Here is a 6,817-nt window from a genome sequence, read left to right as displayed (position 1 = left end):
GCCAGCTACCACGCCACATACGGTAAGAACACAAATTTTCCTTGTGACTTGTACGATTGTTGAAACACATCAAATATGCCAAATACTAAAACCGCACATTTGCATCTGTTTTGTATTTTCTTCATATATATTTGCGAGCGAGCGAATCATCGGTGCGATCCGCCCGCCTGCAAACATTGGTCCATACGATCCGAGAGATAAATCAACTTTTACACAGCGCATAAAATATACAGTCCACAGCAACAACCGACCTGAGTTTTGCACCACAATCAAAGTGTCGCAAGAATAATTTTCACATCAGGATTTATTGGTTTTCAACGTACATATATACAACCAGCGTTTTTGGTTTTTACTGCACAACCAGCAAAAGCACAAAAAGTTTACACACGCACAACGAATTTTGGTTCACCGCCTAAATTTGCTACACGACTGGACAATGTTTTTTTATCCATCCAATTCCACCTATCAGCATTTACAACATAACAAGGTACGTGGTTTGAGATTCATTGCACTTTCAAATATAGGTATTTCTTGTGTTTCATAAAAGTGTTTTTTGCCACAAAAAATTCGCGAGTGAATTTGTGAGAGAAAAAAGAAAAGACAATCGGTGCAAGATAACTTTGTTAAAGTTAACAATTCGGTTTGTACACACACACACGCAACCACCACAGAAAGTGCGCGAAACCTCCATTTTGAAGTTCACACATTGTTGTTGTAGAAAAATAATTTTTTAAGCACACGTTGTATTAATTCGATTTATAGCTGCAAATCAATATTTTTTCGGCTTTCACATCTAATTTACGTCATTTTCCCGTGATTCTTCCCTTAAATTTGGAAATCATTGCCCCACTTGTTTTTTTTGTTGAAGAAAACTCACTTTAAAGCACACGTCGTATAAATTCTTTGGATTCTTCATTGCAAAGCGCAGTTTTTTTCGGTTTTTCACATTTTTTTTGTTTTTATACGCATTAGTTAAGTTGAAAAATTTCCAACTTTGGTATTTTGATTTGTCACTGATTTTCTTTAATTTCTTTTCACACTCACAAATATCATATCCGATTGGCAACAAGTACACTTTACCAAATACTATCTCAACATAATATTTGATCCCGTCGAAAAGTTGGGTGGCTAGTGATCATCAAAATATACTGCATATATCTTTAATACCACTGAAATTGCTAAAACAATAAAGGTTACTATATACATACATAAACGTTAAACGAACATAAGTTTGCTGGTTGTTTTTTAAATTAATTCTGGTTCGGCTATTCAGGTGTCGGTTATTTATTCTTTCACGTCATTCGAAAAACTACGTTTGTAGAAATACATTAAATCTGCGATCAGATTTCTATCTGTACTTTACAGAACTAAAAAATATTTTTTTGTCGATTTTCAACGCATTTTCAAAGACAATGGAATCTTTCATTCGATTGGCAGATGCTGTAACCGAATTTGAGTGTGACTACAACAGTACGCCATTCGAGGAACAAAATAAGCACACTCTTGCAATACAGCAAGAGGAGCTGAGGGCCTTATGGAAGAAAACAAAATCAGCCCATGAAGCTGTCGTAAGCACAGAACTGTCAAAAGAGGACAGAGTATCTGTAAAAGGCAAACATAAAAGTAGTTTTGGTTGCTATATGAAGTGCATGGCTGCTATGGCGTCTGACGTAGAAAAGTTAGCAAAAACTGAGAAAGAAAGGGAAGATGTATCTGCTCGGGAGCATAATATTCATCTGCCTCCTTGCGACACAGATATATTCAAAGGGGATTACTTTTCATGGCCGACATTCAGAGATATGTTTACGGCCATATATATTCTCAATAAGCGTTTTACCTCTGTTGAAAAGCTCTTCCATCTCAACCTAAAAACTCAAGGGGAAGCTAAGGAAATTGTGGGAAGGTGCCCTTTGACCAACGAAGGTTTTGCTACAGCCTGGAAAAATTTAAGCGACCGATACCAAAACAAACGTATTCTGGTCAATACGCAGTTAAAAATCTTATTCAACTTAAGCGCAGTTGAGAGCGATGCGGTAGCTCCATTAAGAAACTGCAACGCGAAATAAATAATTGCATCTCGTCGCTTCAATGTCATCAGATTGACATTTCCAACTGGGATGCAATTATAACGTATTTATGTTCAACAAAACTGCCAGAATGCACACTAGCTCTGTGGGAACAATCCATAGAGAACAAAACAGAAATTTCAAGATGGGAAGATATGGATAAATTCCTATCCAATCGGTTTCAGACATTAGAAACCGTGTCTGGGCTCAAGGACAATAAAACAGTTAAGGCGCCTAAGCCCCAAAACACACGGCAAGTGCCGGAAGCGCCTTCAAAGAGACTTGGCGCCTTTCAAGCAAGTGTGGCCAAGCAACCATGCCCAATGTGCCAGAGTAGCGAGCACAAGCTACGACACTGCGAAGGATTCTGCATGTTAACCCCCACCGACAGAATAGAGTATGTCAAGAGCAATAAACGTTGCTTGAATTGCTTGTCAGCCGGACATACGGTGACAAGATGGACCAGTCCCTTTAATTGTAGCACGTGCCATTCAAGGCATCACACGTTGCTCCACCGACCACAAGCAATTCAGCCAAAAGCAACAGCTCCTAGGGGAACTCCGAACTCCAAAGGTGACGGAGCCTCATCTTCAAGGCAGGCTCAGTTTAGACGGGAGTCTGAAAGAGAAAATAACAGAGAAGTTAGGAATGTGAACTCCTGCTTCGCAAACATAAACAAAGGAGTGCTATTAGGAACGGCGCACGTAGACATACATTACAATGGTGTTAATTTGTCTGCAAGAGCACTGATAGATTCGGGCTCAGAGTGCTCTTTCATAACTGAAAGACTTAAGCGCAGAATCAACCTGCCATCAAAACGCTTGCATGCCCAAGTCTCGGGCATCAATAACCCAATATCTGCGCAGGTAAAAAAAGCATGCGCCATTCAATTGCGGTCGCCCACAGACCCATTAATAAGCATAGATGCTGTTGTACTGGTTTTACCAAAACTAACAGGGGATCTGCCGACTTGCCAAGTAAGCGCAATGACTCGGCAAGCATTCCCTGACTTAGTCCTGGCGGATAAAAGGTTCTTCATTAATGAACCAGTTGATCTCGTTTTCGGAGGAGACATATATCCCCAGATAATTTTAAGCGGCATAAAAAAGAACGTATTAAATACGCTTCTCGCCCAAGAAACCGTGTTCGGATGGATTTTAACGGGCTGTGCGGAAGCATCGAGTCCAGCCAAAAATATCGTGTCCTTTTACAAAGAAGTTAACCTGGACAAGCAGTTGACCACCTTTTGGGAATTAGAAGACATCCCCAGGAAAAGAATTCTCAATGACGAGGATACGTATTGCGAAGAGCTCTTCAAGGTAACAACTACGAGAAACGTTGACGGAAAATACGTTGTCTCTCTACCCTTCAAAAAGGAGTTTCCAAAAGCTTTGTGCCTAGGGCCTTCGCTGAAGAGTGCGTGTTCGCAGTCCTACCGGAACGAGGCACGACTAGCGAAAAAACCTGTTCTTGAAACAGAATATAACCGCGTCTTAACGGAATACGAAACTTTAGGACATATGTCGAAATTAAACAACGTGTCAGCAAACTCAACAGATTGTTATTTTTTACCGCATCACGCTGTCTTGAAGGAAGAAAGTACCACAACTAAGGTCCGAGTGGTGTTCAACGCCTCTTGCCCTACCGCTAACGGCGTGAGTTTAAACCATGTTCTACTCCCAGGTCCAGTACTACAGGCCGATCTAACCATACTTATCCTCCGCTGGAGATTGTACAAATACGTCTTCAACAATGACATTGAAAAAATGTATCGGCAAATTTGGGTAAAAGATAGCCAAACAAAATTCCAACGAATCGCTTTCCGCAACAGCCCAAAGGAGCCTCTCAGTTTATACGAACTGAAAACGGTAACCTTTGGCATTAACTGTGCTCCTTATCTCGCCATAAGGACATTACATAAACTCTCGGACGATGTGACGAGCTCTTATCCACTAGCATCTAACATTTTGAGGAAATGTATGTACGTCGACGACGTACTCGCCGGTGGACGTAGCATCGACTCTGCGATAAGAGCTCGAGACGAAATCTCCCAAGCGCTAAACTCGGCGGGCTTTCCATTACGAAAATGGACTGCAAATTGCAATAAAATCCTACAAGGAATAACAAAGCAAGATCTTCTAAAAGAAGACTTTCTAGAGTTTGAAGATACCAGCACGGTAAAAGCTCTAGGTATCAGGTGGAATGCTCACTCAGACTATTTCTACTTTACTGCGAAACCTATAGAGAATCGCGACGCTATAACTAAAAGGGCAATACTGTCAGCTATTGCCAAACTGTTTGATCCGCTTGGTTAGCTCGCGCCAGCTATAATCGTCGCCAAAATTATTATGCAGAGCATTTGGCTTGTAGGAACAGATTGGAACGAGACCGTTTCCCCACCCATTTTGGACCGCTGGCAAAATTTTATGAGGGATTATACAGCAATTAATAATATTCGCATACCCAGGTGGGTTCACTTTTCTCCGACAGACGACGTGGAGATTCACGGTTTCAGCGACGCATCGGAAAAAGCGTTTGCAGCAACGGTTTTTCTAAGGATAAAGGCAAAGGAGAAAATCTTTATCAATTTACTCATGGCAAAAACAAGAGTGGCCCCCGTAAAGACAATTTCTTTGCCCAGATTGGAGCTCTGCGGTGCAGTGCTACTAGCAGAGACAGTTGAAACAGTCGTTGAAAACCTTAATCTTGTTTTAGCTTGGATTCGAAAACCTCCGTGTTCATGGTCAACATTTGTTGCCCACAGGATAACGAAGCTGGTAGAAAAGGTAGGAAACGAAAACTGGCGTCACGTGGATTCAGCAGCAAGCCCAGCGGATCTGACCAGTAGAGGACTTTCGGCGAGTGAACTAGTCAATAACTCCTTGTGGTGGCAGGGTCCTTCTTGGTTACAAGAAGATAACTCGCAATGGCCAGCACAAGAAAGGGACTTCAACACAAGCTTAGAGGAAAAAAGGGTGCATGTTCACGCAACAACCAGTACAAACAATGTGAACATTCTCGATAGATTCTCGGATTTCCCAAGAGCTTTGAGAGTTATCTCATATGTATTGAGATTTTATCAAAGAACCAATCCCAAAACAAAATCGTCTTTTAAAGCAGAGTCGTGTTCAATTTCGTCCAGTGAAATTAAAACAACGACCCAACGCTTAATAACAGTTTATCAGAAACAACATTATAGAGAAGAATATGGGAACTTGAAATGGGGTAGGTCCCTCGACGCGAATAGTGAAGTTTTGCCCCTCAACCCATTCATCGACAAGAATGATATTATGCGAACTGGTGGTCGTATCGGCGCACTCGTCTTATCGTTCAGTTCATCCATCAGATCTCGTTACATGGGGAAAACCAGTGGATGTTGCGCCTCTTACGTACGCAATATTGGATTCCGAGAGTGAAAAATATGATCAGGTTCATTATCCACAACTGTAAGGTATGCACGATTCACAACAAACGCTCGCAGACCCAACTGATGGGAATTCTTCCCAAAGAACGCACAACCTTTTCCCGTGCATTCACAAACACGGGTGTGGATTTCGCCGGTCCATTTGACATAAAGTCCTACCGGGGCAGGGGATGTCGCATGTCAAAGGGCTATGTTTGTCTTTTCGTCTGCTTCTCGACGAAAGCTATCCACCTTGAAGCTACCAGCGACCTTAGCACCGCGTCCTTTCTAGCCGCTTTCGCAAGATTTGTTGCTAGACGAGGATGTCCAAAAAACATTTACTCCGACAATGGCACTAATCTTTACGATCGGAATTTAAAGCTCTTTTAGCTGAGGCACGCAATAGCACTCTCATTAAATACAACCATCAAACTGTAGAATGGCATTTCATACCCGCTGCGGCTCCCCACATGGGCGGTTTGTGGGAAGCAGGGGTGAAAAGTTTTAAAACTCACTTTAAAAAGGTCGCGTCCGACCATAAATATACTTTTGAAGATTTCAGTACTCGTTCGTGCCGTATTAAGTCTTGTCTCAACTCACGACCACTAAGCCCCTCTTCAAATGAACCGTCCGATCTGGAGCCGCTTACTCCAGGTCATTTCCTAGTGGGTGGGCATCTTCTTGCCCCAGCTGAAGTCGACGTAAACGAAAATCCTGCTGCGATCGTAAATCGATGGCAGAAACTGAAGGCCCTACATCAGACATTTTGCAGAAGATGGAAAATGGAATACCTCACCGAAATGCAGAAACGCATTAAGTGGAAACATCCACAAGCCAACTTAAAGCAAGGGGACCTGGTCGTCGTTAAAGAGGAAAACCTGCCACCTAACGAATGGAGGTTGGAGAGAATCGTCAAGCTACATCCAGGTTCCGACAACCGGGTAAGAGTAGTCGACATCGATACAGCTAAGGGAGAAATCACCAGGCCAATTGCAAAATTGGTCCTACTTCCGCCCTGCAACGAAAACACCACAATCTCTCAATAAACTTCCTTACTTTTCATTCCACTTCACAAAACCCAGCTATTCCACTTCTTACTCCCTACGCAATCCCACATCTTAAATGCCCAATATTCCAGCTACAAAATTATTACTACGAATAACTTCGAGACCGCATGTCAAACCATGAATACGTAAGTAATATTACAGAATCATCACCAGACACCTTTATGCTCATAACAAAATTAATGCCCTGAAAAATTTACTTAACCTGCTAAAATGTGCACAAAGCCGTCACACAATGTCTAATACATTAATACCTAAATACTCCATATCAGTAGAATAAATTA

Source organism: Rhagoletis pomonella, unplaced genomic scaffold (assembly GCF_013731165.1).
Source record: "Rhagoletis pomonella isolate Grant_MI unplaced genomic scaffold, Rhpom_1.0 Rhpom_scaffold_00009, whole genome shotgun sequence".
Lineage (NCBI taxonomy): Eukaryota > Metazoa > Arthropoda > Insecta > Diptera > Tephritidae > Rhagoletis > Rhagoletis pomonella.
This window is presented reverse-complemented; position numbering follows the sequence as displayed.